Source organism: Bubalus bubalis, chromosome 1 (genome assembly GCF_019923935.1).
Source record: "Bubalus bubalis isolate 160015118507 breed Murrah chromosome 1, NDDB_SH_1, whole genome shotgun sequence".
Classification (NCBI taxonomy): domain Eukaryota; kingdom Metazoa; phylum Chordata; class Mammalia; order Artiodactyla; family Bovidae; genus Bubalus; species Bubalus bubalis.
Genome location: NC_059157.1, coordinates 165,503,154 through 165,523,027, shown reverse-complemented (window position 1 = coordinate 165,523,027; position 19,874 = coordinate 165,503,154). Strand labels below are relative to the sequence as shown.

The 19,874-nt window shown below is 38.8% G+C and overlaps 1 long non-coding RNA gene across 1 annotated transcript in view; it reads left to right on the top strand.

The window, feature by feature from the left end:
* The first annotated feature begins 305 nt into the window (after window positions 1-305).
* The window catches only part of LOC102415010, a 177,185-nt gene continuing 157,616 nt past the window's right edge, over window positions 306-19,874 (top strand). Inside the window, exons 1-2 of the long non-coding RNA XR_006552506.2 lie at window positions 306-504; window positions 2,584-2,689. This is a non-coding gene — a long non-coding RNA (uncharacterized LOC102415010). The remainder of the gene's footprint in view (window positions 505-2,583; window positions 2,690-19,874) is intronic.

The following is a 19,874-nucleotide window of genomic DNA, read 5'->3' as shown; positions in this document are numbered from 1 at the left end:
TGCACAGGTCTCCCTAGTTGAGGCACATTGGCTGGGATTCTATCTCTGGGTCCAGAAGATCCCCTGGAGGAGGGCATGGCAATCCACTCCAGTATTCTTGCCTGGAGAATCCCATGGACAGAGGAGCCTGGCGGGCTACAGTCCACGGAGTCACAAAGAAGTTGGACATGACTGAAGAAACTTAGCACACACACGTGGGGCATGGGCTTAGTTGCCCCGTGGCAAGTGAGATCATAGCTCTCCGACCAGGGGTTGAACCTGTGTCCCCTGCTTTGGAAGGCAGATTCTTAACCACTGGACCATGAGGGAAGTCCCAGTGTGGTGAATTTGAAAGAATTTAAGGTATGGTGCTTACGAAAGTGTCACTTGCTCTATACCTAGGGACCAATACTCACATGAAGCAACAGATGGTAAAAGATGGAATTTTAAAAAGGAGCCACAGATATGAATGCTGGATGTAATGATCAGCATGAGAGAAATTGATGACTGAAAACATGGGCAAAGGTGAGAATGAGCTTTGTGTGTAAAAATAATAAAGAGGAAATGTGCTTTACTGCAGCTGAGGTTTTGTAGTAGAGAGACGGAATCGGGGTGTGTGGAAATGGGGCGCTTGCCTTGGATGCTAACCAAAGGAGGGTAGGACCTGTTTTCTGGAAACCATAGGAGCCATGCCCAATTCTTCCATTTTACTCACTTCTACACACAACTCATCAGTGAGACAGGGAGACCCTGCTTCCCAAATATATCCCAAATCATCCACCATTCCAGCTACTACCTTATCCAATTTACTATCTTCTCTTGCCTGTACTATTAGAGTTCTACTTCCTCTCCCTGTTTCCACTCTTGGGCCCCTAAATTTCCTTCTGCACAGAACACATGCTCAAAACATGTTGGTCACTTCATTTTGAACTTAGAATAAAATTCAAACTCCTTACCATGACCTGCAAATCCTGCATGACTTACTCTTACCCTCCAATCTTTCATAAGAACTCCTCTGCTTCACCATGCTCCAGCCACGTCTTCCTTGTGTTCTCCATTTTTTTTCTGGAAATAATAGGGGGTTACAGGCTCTAGTTATCTAGTTCTTGATATTCTTTGAGTCTTAATATTTTTTACTCATCTTCACATAGCTTTCTCCTTCTCACTCAGGAGTCACCTAAATGTTAAATCCCTGTGGAGGAATTTCCTGACCATCTTATCTAAACACCACCTCCATCATTCTCTGTAATGTTACCCAGCTGAATCTTCTTCCTAGTTTTTAATCATCATGTGAAGATATTTTATGTATTTGTTTAGCTCTTTATTATCTGTCTCTCTGGGCCAGTATATAAAGGCTTCCCTGGTGGCTCAGTGGTAAAGAACTTGCTTGCCAATGCAGAAGTCACAGGTTCAGTCCCTGGGTCAGGAAGTTCCCCTGGAGAGGGAAATGGCAACCCACTCCAGTATTCTTGCCTGGAGAATTCCATGGATAGAAGAGCCTGATGGGCTACAGTTTATGGAGTCACAAAGAGTAGGACATGACTGAGCGACAGAGTACACACCAGTATATAAATTCTGTGAAAGCAGAGGTTTTTGTTTCTCTTGCTCCTCAACATGTCTCCAGAGCCTAAAAATTAATTTTAAGTCTTTCTGGAATGTACTAGGTAGATAATAAGTTTAATTAAATTAATGAAAATAGGAACAATTGAAACCTTTTAACCTATCAGTTCAGTCACTCAGTCATGTCCGATTCTTTGTGACCCCATGAATTGCAGCACGCCAGACCTCCCTGTCCATCACCAGCTCCCAGAGTTCATGTCCATCAAGTCGGTGATGCCATCCAGCCATCTCATCCTCTGTCGTCCCCTTCTCCATCTGCCCGCAATCCCTCCCAGCATCAGAGTCTTTTCCAGTGAGTCAACTCTTTGTATGAGGCGGCCAAAATACTGGAGTTTCAGCTTTAGCATCAGTCCTTCCAATGAACACCCAGAACTGATCTCCTTTAGGAGGGACTGGTTGGACCTCCGTGCAGTCCAAGGGACTCTCAAGAGTCTTCTCCAACACCACAGTTCAAAAGCATCAATTCTTTGGCACTCAGCTTTCTTCACAGTCCAACTCTCACATCCATACATGACCACTGGAAAAACCATAGCCTCGACTAGATCGACCTTTGCTGGCAAAGTAATGTCTCTGCTTTTGAATATGTTATCTAGGTTGGTCATAACTTTCCTTCCAAGGAGTAAACGTCTTAATTTCATGGCTGCAGTCACCATCTGCAGTGATTTTGGAGCCCCCAAAAATAAAGTCTGACACTGTTTCCACTGTTTCCCCATCTATTTCCCATGAAGTGATGGGACCAGATGCCATGATCTTAGTTTTCTGAACGTTGAACTTTAGGCCAACTTTTTCACTCTCCTCTTTCACTTTCATCAAGAGGCTTTTTTAGTTCCTTTTCACTCTCTGTCATAGGGTGGTGTCATCTGCATATCTGAGGTTATTGATACTTCTCCCAGCAATCTTGATTCCAGCTTGTGCTTCTTCCAGTCCAGCGTTTCTCATGATGTACTCTGTATAAGTTTAACCTATAACCCCTATTATTTCCAGAAAAGATGGAGACCGTAAGGAAGACGTGGCTGGAGCATGGTGAAGCAGAGGAGTTCTTATAAAAGATTGGAGGGTGAGAGTAAATCATGCGGATTTGCAGGTCATGGTAAGGAATTTGAATTTTATTCTGAGTTCAAAATGAAGTGACCATATGTCAGGGAGTGCTTATGATGATGTGATGATGTGTTTAGTTGCTCAGTCGTGTCTGACTCTTGGGACCCCATAGGTGTAGCCTGCCAGACTCCTCTGTCCATGGGATTCTCCAGGCAAGAATACTAGAGTGGATTGCCATTTCCTTCTCCAGGGGATCTTCCTGACCCAGGAATCGAACCCAGGTCTCCTGCATTGCAGGCAGACTCTTCACTGACTGAGCTACAAGGGAAGCCCCAGATAATAAGTTTAATTAAATTAATGAAAATAAGAACAATTGAAACCTTTTTACCTATTTATATGAAATTGGAAAGCATATGTTGAAGTAAACTGTCAGGGAGATCTGGACTGAAAATAAAGAGGAATTGACAACTGTGAGATATTTCATAAATCAATGGGGCCCACTCACTGACAAGAGACAGAGAATTACAGTGAAATCAAAGGAGAATACATCAAAGATGATTCATTCTGTCATGATCAGTGAATGAGTCAAAAATAATTTTTACAAAGATTCCAGTAGCTAGATTACATAGTTAATGTGAGATAATAGTAATTAGCAAGGGTTGCTCTATGGTTAGGAATAGTTCTTTGTACAAATTTGTTTTGTTTTTTCTTGTTACCGTGGCATATTTTTGCAATATTATTGTTGTTGTCATTATTGTACATTTATTTGCAATGGTGGGCCCATAACGAGGTGTGAACTGCTCCCCTGGAGTAGATTAGACACTTTAGGAAAGTTTGTATCATATCTTTGGAGCCATGAGGGTGCTGTTGAGTAAACTGCTACTCCCCCACACCCACCTCATTTCTGCACATAAGGAATGTATCTCATGATACTCTAGCCTTAAAGAAAAATGTTAATGAATCTTTCAACTGTATTTATTTTTCCTAGGTCCTTCGGATTAGAATATATTTCTAGCTATCACATTTCCCTACCTCTTTATCTTCAACAGTTTTCTTGGAGAATTGACCTAGGTAACTCATAACCACTTTTTTACTCTTAAAATTTATTAAAGACCCCAAAGAACTTTTGTTTATTATCTATCAGCATGCACTGTTTTAGAAATGGCAACTTTGTACTTACAAGAGAATGAGTTTAAAAATTAAGTAATATTGCTGTGAAACAATATTGTTATGAAATCAGTTTTGACCTTGCAGACTCCTTTAAAGGGTGGCAGGGACCCCAAGGTGCCCGGATCATACTTGCAGAACCACTAGTAGATAAAATAACTAGCATTTATAGAGATGTATTGATCTGTCATTTGCCTCCTGTCTAACTTAGTATTTTCATAACTAAAAATATTTGCCATTCTTTCTTTATAGTGCTGGTACCAGGATCAGGTATAATAATGAAAATAAAATTTTTTCCACAAGCATAAGTTTGTATTTGCCTGTAAAAAACAAAGTTTAGAGCTATCATTAATAACTCTGATTAACAACTTTGGTTTTGAACAATCTGAATATTTTCATTGACTTCTGAATTTTCTGCATTCTAGCTTTGTAAATGATGGATGGTAATTTTTATTAAATCACATCTAGGACTATTTTGTCCAGCTCAAAACATGAAGTAGTTTGGCGTATTTATCAGCAAAATATATGAGTTTTTGCTCATAGTGCTGTAGCTTATGCTTTATTCTCAAACTCAAGTTATATATTATAGCAAAAATATCAGCTTATGAGTTAATAAAGTATAGGATGGCAGAGTTAATGCCAAATATACAGTTAAGAGTGCAATCAATTTAATTGCGTATTCTTTAAAGAAAGTCTGAGGGCAAAAGGTACCAATACTACTAAGAGTTATAATATCTAAAAATTCCATGGTGTTTCTAATTTACAATGCTCTCTTCACATTCACAGTCTTTTTGTCTCCACAGTCATTCTATGAGATTTCAAATTATTTTCTGTATCTTCACTTCATAGAAGAAAAAAAAAATGGAGACTTTGGGAGTTTATTAGTTTTCTATCGCTGCTGTGACAAATTACCACAGACATAGTGACTTAAAACAAGACAAATTTATTATTTTACAGTTCTGTAGTTCAGAAGTTCATTGCCATTGGCTTAGAATCAAGGTGTCAGCAGAGCTGCATTCTTTCCTGGAGGCTTTAGAGGGAAATCCATCTCCTTGCCTTTCTCAGCTCCTAGAGACCACACACATTCTTTATCTCATGACCTTTCCCTCCATCTTCAAAACCAGCAATATCAGCCGAGTCCTTCTCATACTGCCATGTCTCTGGGTCTATTTTCTGATTCACTCTTCTACTTTTAAAGACCCTTGTAATTATATTGCCTCCACCTGGATAATCCAGGATCATCTTCCTATTTTAAGGTCATCTGATTAGCAAGCAATTCCACTTACAATCTTAATTCTCTTGTGCCATGTATCCTAATATATTCATAAATTCTAAGGGTTATGACATAGACATTTTTGAGGGAGAAGGGCATTATTCTGCTTACCCCGGGAGGACAAGCATGTTTACCAAGCTAAGAAAGTCTGAGGTTGAGACTTAGATCTGGACCTCTGATTCCTTTATCCTTTCAAGGCAAACTGTCTTTGCTTTTGAAAGTCATAACATTTTGTTCTCTCAAATTTAGAATTTAAAGCTGTTAACAAGCAGATTCTCTTGACGTTAAGATCAATGAGAGACATTAAAGGTATTCTGTGACAGTATCTATGTATTAGGGTGAGTATACACTAAGAAGTGTACTAACGTATATACACACATCAACACAAGGTGACTTGGCCCCTTTTATTTGAGTTGAGAGCGTGATTACAAGTAGCACTCGAAAGGTGTAGTTTGTTAGAAGAAGAATTAGGTGCCACACATAAAGAGGTAAGTTTGATCAGTCATTGTGTAATTTCCGTGAAGGGTTTGTCATTTGAATCCTTTGATTTTAAAAAAGAATGAAAGCTGTAGTAGTGGAGAGATTTAACTCATGAACACTTGAGCCTATCATGAGCGATCTGGGGCCTTGAAGGAGAGATAGTAGGCTAGAGTATGAGTTGTTCAATTCCATCTATTTTCTTCTTCCTATGCCTAACACTTTTGCCTTTATTGATCTGTATTCTTCATCTTCCCTTTATTTACTTAAATCATCATGACATGGAGATGACATTTAACTTAAATATTAGGTTAAATTTTTATTTTTAAATGCATTATTATAATACCTGTTAGTACAATTTGTTTATAGGGCTTTCTAGGTGGCTCAGTGGTAAGGAATCTGCCTGCCAATGCAGGAGACACAAGGGACTCAAATCTGATCCCTGAGGAGGAAATGACAACCTACTCCAGTATTGCCTGGAAAATCCCACAGACTGAGGAGCCTGGCGGGCTACAAACCATAGGGTCACAAAAGAGTTGGACGTGACCACGCATCTGTGCGCACACAGAGACAACACCTGTTGTCGATTTATATGTCCTTATTTTTTTAAGCTAAAAAAATCTAAAACAAATTGTGTTCTATTTCTGTAGCCCAATATTTGTGTTAGACACATTAAACTTTTTTAAAAATTTTATTTGTTTTTTAATTAAAGGATAATTGCTTTACAGAATTTTGTTGTTTTCTGTCAAATCTCAACTTGAGGTACACATGTGTAACCATAGGTATACATATATCCCCTCCCTCTTGAGGTGTGTAAAATGATTTTTACTTCTGTTAGGCGGTAATTTCTGTTAGGAAAAACTGCAGCTATTTACTTATTTTCCCCTTGAATTATTACAACCATATTGTCTTAGAACCCATTAAGCTAAATTATTTAGCATGAATCTACTTAGCTAATTAATTATATAGTTAGTTATATCCTTGGGGACACAGGATACATAAATTTTGATAAGGATAAAAGAGATGTGAAAGGAGAGAAGAGAGAGGGTCCTAACGAGAGTAAGGGTTCTGAAGAGGAAAGATAAGTATTTTTGCCAGTGGATAATTTGAGGAAATTACTTGATCCATTTGTGCCATGGTTTCCTCATCTATAAAATGGGGATTATGACAGTATCCTATTTTAGGTGTTTCGAAAAATAATGAGCTAATATATATAAAGTACTTGGGCTTCCCTGGTGGCTCAGATGCAGGAGACATGGGTTCAGTCCCTGGGTTGGGAAGATCCCCTGGACAAAGGAATGGCTGCCCACACCAGTGTTCTTGCCTAGAGAATTCCATGGACAGAGGAGCCTGGCAGGCTACGGTCCATGGGGTCACAAAGAGTTGGATATGACTAAGTGACTAACATTTTCACACTTTCACAAAGCACTTGCATTTTGCTTAAGATTTTTATATGTATTAAATTTACTTATTTTAATATGTGCAGCTATTATAATTTTTATGGTTATTTTTATTAGAGAAATAATCCTAGAAGAAGAATAAGGGAATGAAAACATTTGGGAAAAAACAACAAAACAACTATGCCTAATTCACAATTTTCTTTATAGTTGAGTCTGTTTAGCTATTTAGAGTCTTGAGATTTCTCTCTCTGTTAACATGAGAGAAATCCCTTCTAAATGTTTCCTACTTTTTGCAAAGGAATATGCCTATTAATATACAGATCTCTATCCACCCTAAAGTATAAAAGCTTGCACCTGACCCTAGTTGTCCTGTAATCATTGTTCTGTTCTCCTTCTAACTTTCGATGCCAAATAGTACCATCCGATAGTGACTGTTACTGTCTTTGTGTCCTCACCACACACCTTTTCTCATTCCCCTACAATCTAGCTTGACCTGCTACCGCGTGAATATCAGTCCTTTTAGCACCATCAAACCCTTCACAAAATGTACTGAATTCAGAAATAATGGCAGAATAGAGGAATCCATAAGAATTAGGACCTACTGCTACTGCTGCTAAGTCGCTTCAGTCGTGTCCGACTCTGTGCGACCCCAGAGAGCAGCCCACCAGGCTCCCCCGTCCCTGGGATTCTCCAGGCAAGAACACTGGAGTGGGTTGCCATTTCCTTCTCCAATGCATGAAAGTGAAAAGTGAAAGTGAAGTCGCTCAGTCGTGTCGACTCTTAGCGAGCCCATGGACTGCAGCCTACCAGGCTCCTCCGTCATGGGATTTTCCAGGCAAGAGTACTGGAGTGGGGTGCCATTGCCTTCTCCAAATTAGGACCTAGGTTGGTCCTAGTTCTTTTGGTCATAATTATTTTTCCTAAGAAAAAGATCCAATAGATTGGACCTTTCCAGGCTACTTAATACAACTAGACATCAATTATCTTATCTCTAAAATGGAAATAATCAAGGACAAAGATTACTCAAATAGTACCTGTTACATAGTCTCTGTCACTGAATGATTTTTATGGTATAGGTCATTTTATGTGTATTTTAAGACTAGTATATTGCAAAAAGTGTGAGAAAAATATTAGTTTTGTTTTATACACCAAATTTGGAAAATAGTCTAAAGTTGTATTATTTTTGAAGGTGGAGTTAATAATTATATTTGTGCTATTGTGATGTAACAGCATCACTTTCATACAAATTGAAAGACAAAATAGGCAGCATCGTTGGTCATGCTCTACACATATCAGAACTTTTCTGAGTAATTTTGATAATGATTGTAGTAATAACTTTTGAATTATCAATATTAAAATTTATTTTTAATACTATAACAATGTTGCTCAAGTTCTCCTTAAACTATGATAACACTCTTGCTGAAAATATAAAAAACTTTGGAAAGATATTTAGATGTGATAAAAACACTTTGAAAAATCTCTAGACTCTCCAAAATATCTTGTCCTATTAATTTAGAAAAGGATACTTGGAGTAGTTTTAGAAAAAGTGTTGAGGAAAATAAGGTAATTTAAGTTTTGTTCTTGAAATATAGTTAATTTACAATGTTAAGTTGGTTTCAGGGGTACAGTAGAGTGATTCAGTTATACATGTGTATATATTTTTACATTTTCTTCCATTATAAGTTATGATAAGATATTGAGTATATTCCCAGTCCTATACAGTATGTCCTTGTTAGTTATTTATATTATATTATATATAGCAGTGTGTATATGTTAATCCCAAACTCACAATTTATCCCTCTCCCACTTTCCCCTTTGGTAACTGTAAGTTGTTTTCTAAGTCTGTGGGCTTATTTCTGCTTTGTAAATAAGTTCATTTCTATAATTTTTTCAGATTCCATAAAAGTGGTATCATTTGATATTTGTCTTTCTCCTTCATTTAGTATGATAATCTCTAGGTCCATTCATGTTGCTGCAAATGGCATTATTTTATTCTTTGTTATGGCAGAGTAATATTCCATTGTATACAGGTACCACATTTTCTTTATCCATTCATCTGTCAATGTACATTTAGGTTGCTTCCATGTCTTGGCTACTGTTAGTATGGCTACATGAACGTTGGTAGGGATAATAGTGAAATAATGTTCACAGTGAAATAATGAATAGTGAAATAATGAAACTTTCAAATTATGCTTTTCTCCAGCTTTATGTCCAGGAGTCGGCTCATAGGATCTTTTGATAGCTGTATTTTTAGTTTTTTAAAGAATCTGCATACTGTTCTCCATAGTGGCTATACCAATTTACATTCCTACCCATAGTGTAGGAGGATTCCTTTTTCTCCATATTCTTTCTCCAGCATTTATTATATGAAAAATAAAGTACTCTTTGAATCACATACATCATATAATGGGCAGATAAAATTTTATATAAAAGAAAGAATGTGAGGCATGACATAGCTGTGAGAAAAAAATAAGGTCAAGCCACATTGACTGGGGATTTATGCATATCAAGAACACAACCTTTACATTTACTCCTATGGAAAAATTTATCTTAACTCGTGTGTGCTTTGAATTATGTGAGGTCTTCAGGAACACATCTCTCTCATAATATTAGAACACCCTGCATCTTTAGGTTCAAGTCCCATTTCAGTCACCAGGTGCTGGAGGAGTGTTTAAACAATTTGTTTAAATAAATACTCCCTAAAGCTTGCTTATATAAACTGATGACTTATTTTTAAAAATACCTCTACATCTTTCTAAATGAACAAAGAAATGTTTCTTACAGCGAAGAAGCAATTTCCCCTCTGCAATCACAGGGATGGTCTTCACCTCTATTTTCTTTGTTGAGCTGCAGGAATCTCCTTTACCTGTCATTCAATGTCTGGCCTGTGTTCGAGATGCTGTTTTGGCAGAATCCAAAAGCTGGTCTGCTCAGTTCAGTTCAGTTCAGTCGCTCAGTCGTGTCCGACTCTTTGGGACCTCATGGACTGCAGCATGCCAGGTATCTCTGTCCATCACCATCTTCCGGAGTTTACTCAAAGTCGTGTCCGTTGAGTTGGTGATGCAATCCAACCATCTCACCCTCTGTAATCCCCTTCTCCTCCTGCCTTCAATCTTTCCCAACATCAGGGTCTTTTCAAATGAGTCAGTACTTCAAATCAGGTGGCCAAAGTATTGGAGTTTCAGCTTCAGCATCAGTCCTTCCAATGAATATTCAGGACTGATCTCAGTTAGAATTGACTGATTGGATCTCCTTGCAGTCCAAGGGACTACCAAGAATTTTCTCCAGCACCACAGTTCAAAATCATCAATTCTCCATTGCTCAGCTTTCTTTATAGTCAAACTCTCACATCCATACATGACTACTGGAAAAACCATAGCCTTGACTAGATGGACCTTTGTTGACAAAATAATGTCTCTGCTTTTTAATATGCTGTCTAGGTTGGTCATAGCGTTTCTTCCAGGGAGAAAACGTCTTTTAATTTCATGGCTGCAGTCACCATCTGCAGTGATTTGAAAGCCTGCAAAAATAAAATCTGTCTCTGTTTCCACTGTTTCCCCATCTATTTGCCATGAAGTGATGGGACCAGATAACATGATTTTAGTTTTCTGAATTTGAGTTTTAAGTCAGCATTTTCACTCTCCTATGTCACTTTCATTAAGAGGCTCTTTAGTTCTTTGCTTTCTGCCATAAGTGTGGTGTCATCTGCATATCTGAGGTTATTGATCTTTCTCCTGGCAATCTTCATTCCAGCTTGTGCTTTCTCCAGCCCAGCGTTTCTCATGATGTACTCTGCATAGAAGTTAAATAAGCAGGGTGACAATATACAGCCTTGAAGTACTCCTTTCCCTATTTGGATCCAGTCTGTTGTTCCATGTGTAGTTCTAACTGTTGCTTCCTGACCTGCATACAGATTTCTCAGGAGGTGGGTTGGGTGGTCTGGTATTCCCACTCTTTCAGAATTTTCCACAGTTTGTTGTGATCCACACAGTCAAAGGCTTTGGCATAGTCAATAAAGCAGAAGTAGGTGTTTTTCTGGAACTCTTTTGCTTTTTGATTCCTCTGCCTTTTCTAAATCCAGCTTGAACATCTGGAAGTTCACAGTTCACTTGTCTGCTACTGCTCAGGTATACAAACATGACACATCAGGGTCTCTTCATGTCTCGCTCAGCTGTGACTCTTCCTTCACCTCTTCACTCTCCATGCCCTTGACCTGTGGATAACTCTACCAGAGGTAGCAAATCCTGTTTACTGCTTCCTAGAGTCACTGTGGATTAGAAAATATGTCCATGAACTACTGTCCACTTGACAGCACTTTGTATTCCTTAGCCTTGCATGGTTGGTCTGGGATTATCCTCTCTTCATGGCTCGGGAGTTCTTGGGAGAACTGAAGTCACCCGCCTGAAGTTACAGAGCTCCTTGGAGCCTATACCCAGATCACTTATTCTTTCAGTATATTTATTGATGAGGTCACAGCTCTGCCTGAACCACTTTTTGTGAATACTTTTGCAACAATGAAATAGCAACAAACAAAACGAAACAAGACCAAAAAAAAAAAAAAAGATAATTTGAACCATAATTTGTTCTCACTTTGAAAATGAGCTACTGCAACTCTTAAAAAGTTGGAAATGATGAATATTCCAAATGGAAGTAATTTCTGCCAAATGTTATAGACATAATGTGTGAGAAAGATTTTCTCAAATTGCTCAGTGTATCCATGCTCAGTGTATATATTTTCTATACTCAAGGCTGTCAATCTAATTGTTTAAATAAATACTGCTTGGAGAGCTTATATGAATAAGAGCTTTATTATCTAAGCTACTTATTTTATGAAGTCCATTTCTTTCTCAAGGATTCCTTCAAACATACACTTTCCCTTCTGCCACCAGGATTGTGAACCACATTTATAGACATAAAAATGTAACACAGGTTTTGTTTAGTTCTACATTTTAAATTTAAGGGCTTCTCTGGTCCCTGAGCCAAAGTGGTAAAGAATCTGCCTGCCAATGCAAGAGATGAGGGTTTATTCCCTGGGTTGGGAAGATAATCTGAAGAAAGGCATGGCAACTAACTCGAGTATTCTTGACTGGAGAATTCCATGGACAGAGGAGTCTAGCAGGCTACAGTCCATGGGGTAGTTAGTGACTAAATAACAATGTTTTAAGTTTATCAGCTCTATTTGAATCTACAATCTGCAAATTAAGGGAAACTACAGAAATGTGAAAAATCATTTTTCCACTTGATTTTTGTGTGCATTTTTCAAATTATATGTATCTTCTTTATAACAAAGAAGCTATTTATCCTTAACAATGCACAGAATAACTTTCTTAAGTGAGTTGGGAAAAATAACTTATTAAGTTTGTACTATAAAACTTCTAAGTAGAAATTGATTTATATAACAGTAATTTAGTGTCCTTATTATCATGAATGATATTTAAATATGTAATAAATCTTAAGAGCATGGGCACCAATTGAACAGAAAGGGTATTGATCAGTTGGAATTGTCCCTGGTAATTACTGTGACACCAGCTTTCGTATATAGCCCTGCTACTAATAGTTTCTCCTTATCATGTTTACGTGGCTTATTTTTCCCTTGAAAAGAAACACAGAAAAGGAAGAAGGTGATGGACAGTTTTTGCTTTTCCTACTCTCGTAGGACAAAATACTTGGTTATAAATTTGAGCCTGCAATGCAACTAAAGAGATTTCTAAAAAATATCAATTTTAAATTAATTTAATTTTAAGTGTTTGCTGAATATATGAATTTGTTCCAATTCTTGCAGTGTATGAGATATCATTTATAAGTCATTGTGCTGGTCAGAACACAGTGACATACAAGAACAAGTTTGAAAAATACAAAATTGCACCATGGAAGAATATTATCCATGGAAATTTAGATTGTGGCAGCCAGATACACTAGCTGGAGATTCACTAGCTGAATGAGTAGTCCATTTTTCCCCTGCAAGAAGAAAATAACCATCTTGATCACTGGCGTTGGTTAGGTACTGCCAGGAGGCATTTTACACACCTTACACTACAGCTGTGTCCTTTGGATTTAGGTTCTGAAATTATCTTATAGAGTCAAATTCATTAGTATCAAAATTATTCCTGAAAATCTCTTACAAAAATATCACCATGGAGACTGAAAATCCATCTCTTAATAAACCCGGAATCAGTTTTTAGATCATCTTTGGAGCAGATTATTCTTTCTTGCTTTGATTCACAGATGAAATAGCTTATATTTAAAGAGAAAGGCTCATCTTAAAACACTTAAAATAACTCAAAATGGCAAGATGCTTACACCACAAGAGAGGCAAAAGATCTGAGACTGAAAGCATGGATTCACAGCTAAAGTGATTGTGAGCATTCTCAGCTAATGCTCATTCACACTGGAACCTAAGTTATTTTAATATTAAAGTGGATGGAATCTCCTACATCTTGTAAAAGTGCTATTTCTTCCTTCCTTCCTCCCTTTCTTTCTTTTTTTCTCTACCCCACTCTTGAAGCCCAAGTATATAAAGTTGAACTTGCTTTATCATACTAATTGAATGTGCCTAGAGTATTACTCTACTGTATCCATAATATTTGTAACAACCCTATAAGGTAGGGTAATCATTCTCATTGAAAGGATAAAACACTTGTGGACAGCGGGGAAGGAGAGGGTGGGACGTATTGAGAAAGTAGCATTGATATATATGCACTACCATGCGTAAAATAGCTAGCTAGTGGGAAGCTGCTATATAACACAGGGAGCCCAGCCTGGTGCTCTGTGATGACCTAGAGGGGTGGGATGGGGGTGGTGGGAGGGATGCTCAAGAGGCAGGCAATATGGCTGATTCACATTATTATACAGCAGAAACCAACACAAAGTTGCAAAGCAATTATCCTTCAGTTAAAAAAAAAAAAAAAAAGATAAAACGCTGAAGCTAGGAGAGGTTAAATGTCACACTGCAGATAGCACAGCTGGCAGAGCTAAGCCTGAAGAAGTACTGACTCTGAAGACGTTACATCTCCACCAGGGTGTAGAAGTCCTCCAGCTACTGCTCTGGTACTCTATTGTTTACAGAAGCTTCACCGGGCCCCTGTCCTTAGAAGTCTATTTATGGACTGGAAATACTGCTGAGACTCTACCTGACCTGTGGAGTGACAGGGTTCTCCTCTTGTCTGTAGACCCAGGGTCTGAGACAAAAATGCTGGTTATCAGACAATTCAAGTTCAGAGCAATTATACATTTGAAATAAAACCTTGATATAAAAACCATAGCTCTTAAATTCTGTCTGCTATTCGTTCTCAGGTTGAAACACATAAAACCGCCATTTTTGTGGGTGAAAAATATTGACTGCAAGTAATTTTGTGGAGTCCAATGTAAATTTATCACCATGACTTTTATAGTAGAAAAAGGCCTTGAAACAACATAAAATGTTTTTTGGTCACCTTGTAAAATATAGCCTTCTGGTGACTATTCTATCAATCTGAGTTTAGTTTTTCTCTTTCTCTTCATAGTAATTATCAGAATCTGGAGTTGCCGTGTCTTTTTTTACCCCCCTGCTTGTTTACTTTCGGACTGCTCCCCCCACCCTCCAACACCTTAGAATTTACTCTGATCACCTAGAAATATACTGCTGCTGCTGCTAAGTCACTTCAGTCGTGTCCGACTCTGTGTGATCCCATAGACGGCAGCCCACCAGGCTCCCCCGTCCCTGGGATTCTCGAGGCAAGAACACTGGAGTGGGTTGTCATTTCCTTCTCCAAAGCATGAAAGTGAAAAGTGAAAGTGAAGTCACTCAGTCGTATCTGACTCTTAGCCACCCCATGGACTGCAGCCTACCAGGCTCCTCCATCCATGGGATTTTCCAGGCAAGAGTACTGGAGTGGGGTGCCATTGCCTTCTCCGAGAAATATACTAGGAACATAAAAAGGACTTGTAAATATTTGTTGAGTAAAATAAGCTTGATGATTTGAGAATGATTAGATATATTTTCTATTTGGAGTGTTGCTATGAAACATACATTTTCGATCCCCCAGTGTCCCTTTGAAAGAGATAAATTAATTCATTTCATTAGTGATATTGTATTGCCCATGGCACGACTTGTCAGGGTGGCTATAAGAGACTAATGATTGGATAATGAGAGTTTATTTATCATAGAACCAATTTTTGCTACTGAACTGAAGTATAAATAGTGGTGTATCAGTATTTACATTATAAATACTGTTTTAGGATTTGTTAGTTTGTCATAAAAATTCTTCCTAAGCTGAAACAGCTAATGGGTAAACACTGCATATATCACATATAATATATCAAAATAAGAGTACCACGGTCCTTTGTTAAGTAAAGTACAAACATTGCATACAAGTAACTTTTATTTGATGAGAGTGAAGCTGTTGAAGAATCCCAATTTCTTGATGACACTCAGCATTTTGAAAAAAATGATAGGATTAAAATAATCTTGAAGAGATAAAACTGTGTACCAATAAGAAAAGATGAAATTCTACTAGAATTTTCATTCAGAAGAGATTAGAGTCCTCAGATAAAATGAAGGGTCAAGACTGTTTTTTTTTTTAATTGGAATATAGTTGCTTTACAATGTTGTATTGGATTCTGCTGTACAATGAAGTGAATCACCTATATGTATATATGTATCACCTCTCTTTTGAACCTCCCTCCTACTCCACCCTCATCCCACCCATCAGGGTTATCAAAGAGCACTGAGCCAATTCCTTTGCCATTCAGCAGCTTCCCACTATCTGTTTTACACTCCAGTACTCTTGCCTGGAAAATCCCATGGACGGAGAAGCCTGTAGGGCTGCAGTCCTTGGGGTCGCTAAGTGTCGGACACGACTGAGCGACTTCACTTTCACTTTTCACTTTCATTCATTGGAGAAGGAAATGGCAACCCACTCCAGTGTTCTTGCCTGGAGAATCCCAGGGACTGGGGAGCCTGGTGGGCTGCCGTGTATGGGGTCACACAGAGTCAGACACGACTGAAGCGACTTAGCAGCAGCAGCAGTGTATATATGTCTATCCCAATCTACCAATCTGTTCCTCCGTCTCCTTCCTCCACTGTGTCTACATATCTGTTCACTATGTCTGCATCTCTGTTACTGCTTGGAAATAGGTTCATCTGTATCATTTTCTTAGATTCCACATGCATGTGTTAATATACAATATTTGTTTTTCTCTTTCTGACTTTACTCTGTATGACAGATGCTATGTCCATCCCTGTTTCTACAAATGACCATGTGCTCTGCTTAGTCACTCAGTCATGTATGACTCTTTCAACCCCATGGACTCTAGCCCACCAGGCTCCTCTGTCCATGGGGTTCTCCAGGCAAGAATACTGTAGTGGGTTGCCACGTTCTCCTCCAGGATATCTTGGAGGAGGGATCGAACCCAGGGATCGAACCCAGGTCACCCACATTGCAGGCGGATTCTTTACCATCTGAGCCACCAGGGATGACCTTATTTCATTCCTTTTAGCAGCTGAATAACATTCCCTTATATATTAATGTTATGCCATTTTATAATAATATTCCATTGTATATATGTACCAAATTGTGTATGTTTTCAGTTCAGTTCAGTTCAGTCGCTCAGTCGTGTCCGACTCTTTGAGACCCCATGAACTGCAGCACGCCAGGCCTCCCTGTCCATCACCAACTCCCGGAGGTCACCCAAACTCATGTCCATCGAGTCGGTGATGCCATCCAGCCATCTCATCCTCTGTCGTCCCCTTCTCCTCCTGCCCCCAATCCCTCCCAGCATCAGAGTCTTTTCCAATGAGTTAACTCTTCGCATGAGGTGGCCAAAGTATTGGAGATTCAGCTTTAGCATCATTCCTTCCAAAGAACACCCAGGACTGATCTCCTTTAGAATGGACTGGTTGGATCTCCTTGCAGTCCAAGGGACTCTCGAGAGTCTTCTCCAACACCACAGTTCAAAAGCATCAATTCTTCGGTGCTCAGCTTTCTTCATAGTCCAACTCTCACATCCATACATGACCACTGGAAAAACCATAGCCTTGACTAGACACACCTTTGTTGGCAAAGAAATATCTCTGCTCTTGAATATGCTATCTAGGTTGGTCATAGCTTTCCTTCCAAGAAGTAAGCATCTTTTAATTTCATGGCTGAAATCACCAACTGCAGTGATTTTGGAGCCCCCAAAAACAAAGTCTGACACTGTTTCCACTGTTTCCCCATCTATTTCCCATGAAGTGATGGGACCAGATGCCATGATCTTCATTTTCTGAATGTTGAGCTTTAAGCCAACTTTTTCACTCTCCTCTTTCACTTTCACCAAGAGGCTTTTTAGTTTCTCTTCACTTTCTGCCAAAAGGGTGGTGTCATCTGCATATCTGAGGTTATTGATATTTCTCCCAGCAATCTTGATTCCAGCTTGTTCTTCTTCCAGTCCAGCGTTTCTCATGATGTCCTCTGCATAGAAGTTAAATAAGCAGGGTGACAATATGCAGCCTTGACGTACTCCTTTCCCTATTTGGAAGCAGTCTGTTGTTCCATGTCCAGTTCTAACTGTTGCTTCCTGACCTGCATGTAGGTTTCTCAAGAGGCAGGTCAGGTGCTCTGGTATTCCCATCTCTTTCAGAATTTCCCACAATTTATTGTGATCCATACAATCAAAGGCTTGGGCATAGTCAATCAAGCAGAAATAGATATTTTTCTGAAACTCTTTTGCTTTTTTGATGATCCAGCGGATGTTGGCAGTTTGATCTCTGGTTCGTTTGCCTTTTCTAAAACCAGCTTGAACATCTGGAAGTTCACGGTTCACGTATTGCTGAAGCCTGGCTTGGAGAATTTTGAGCATTACTTTACAAGCATGTGAGATGAGTGCAATTGTGTGGTAGTTTGAGCATTCTTTGGCATTGCCTTTCTTTGGGATTGGAATGAAAACTGACCTTTTCCAGTCCTGTGGCCACTGCTGAGTTTTCCAAATTTGCTGGCATATTGAGTATGTGTACCATATCTTTTTTATCCATTTATCTGTTGTTGGACTTTTAGGTTTTTTTTTCCATGTTCTGGCTATTGTAAATAGTGCTGCAATGAACATTGGGGTACATGTGTTCTTTTGAATTATGCTTTTCTCAGGGTATATGCCCAGGAGTGGGGTTGCTGGGTAATATGTTTGTTTTACTTTTAGTTTTTTAAGGAACCTCCATACTGTTCTCCATAGTGGCTGTATCAATTTACATTCCTACCAACAGTGCAAGAGAGTTCCCTTTTCTCCACACACTCTCCAGCATTTACTCTTTGTAGATTTTTCGAAAATGACCATTCTGACTGGTGTGAGATAATACTTCATTGTAGTTTTAATTTGCATTTCTGTGGCCAAAAAAAAAAAAAAATGGTGGGAGCAAAAAAGTTGTTGCAAAGAAATACATCTCTGACCACTGGTATGCCAGCAGTCTTGAAATTGAAGGGTCATGTGACTTCCCTAAGCATAAGAGATGGGTTTTTAATGAAACTAATGTGTAAGTCATTACTTTCTGAGAAAATACAATTTGGCTACAAGTATCTCTCCAATATCCAAAAAGCGTATTTCCCAAACATAACATTGTGGCTAATTGAGGACACACCCAAATCCTTCTCTTCCATTGGAGGTGTCATTTCTCTGATGGAACTAGTGTAAGTCAAAGATGTCACCATTATATAACTTAGTGAGCAGCCTAGCAATGGAAGTTTGTCATGGAGCTTCTGGTTTTCTAGTAGCTAAGGGTCAGCAGATTTGCAAATAGCCAGCAGCAGAAATGATTGTGACCTGTTTGGGAACCTAATAAGCATTAAAAATTACTTATTCATCTACAATATTTAAAGTTTCCTCTGAAGTGACCATCTCTTTGCCACTTCAGGGGTTTTGTACACGTTGGGCTTCCCTGGTGGCTCAGACGGTAAAGTGTCTGCTTATAATGCGGGAGACCTGTGTTCGATCCCTGGGTTGGGAAGATCCTCTGCAGAAGGAAATGGCAACCCACTCCAGTACTCTTGTCTGGAAAATCCTATGGGCGGAGGAGACTGGCAAGCTACAGTACACGGGGTTGCAAAGAGTCAGACATGACTGAGCGACTTCACTTTCACTTTCTTTAGAATGTTCTCTTGGTTAATGCTGACTTATTTTTTCAGGATTCTGTTCATATATAATTTTCTCAGAACAACATTCCTTACCACTAACCACCAAACCTCCATCCTGACATCCACAGGTACACACACAGTCACATGCACACAGGCCCCTTCTGTGATTCCTCCATAGCACCTTAACAGGTGTGTGACCTTTAGTTCCATAAGGACAGTCCTGTGTCTTCAGTTTTGCTTTGTCCTCAGTATCTAACAGAGTATCTGGCACAGAGCGGGTTCTTAGTAGACATTGCTGAGCGCTTGACTTTCTGAAATTGCTTTTGTTCTGTACCTCTGTGCTTTTCTTTGAACCAGAATTTGAAATAGGTACAGACCGTGCATTCCTTGTGCGACTGCCTTGGTGTGTTTCTAGCCTTGACTCTGCCTTCCTGCCAAACCGATCATTTCTCATCTCTGTTGATTGCTCCGTGGCTGCCAACTGCGGCTGTTGCTTTGGCTTTGGCTCTCCTATAAGATCCATAACCGAGGCAAGTTTCTTTGGCATTAAACTTTTGGCTCTATTCAATTTAGCATCTGTAATTCACTTTACACTGTTTTGGGAGCTCAGATATAAAAATGAAGAAGGTTGGTCTTATTTTTGAGGATCTTTGAGTCACAAAGTGGGGAGAGAAACACATGGATGGATCAATGCAGCAATGTGTGCTGAGTGTCAGAGTCAAGGTGCTGTATGATTTAGCTTATATATATATTTATATATTTTATATTATTTTTATTATTATATAATAAATATAATAACATTTGTTATTCTTATAAAATATAAAAATATAAAATATATTT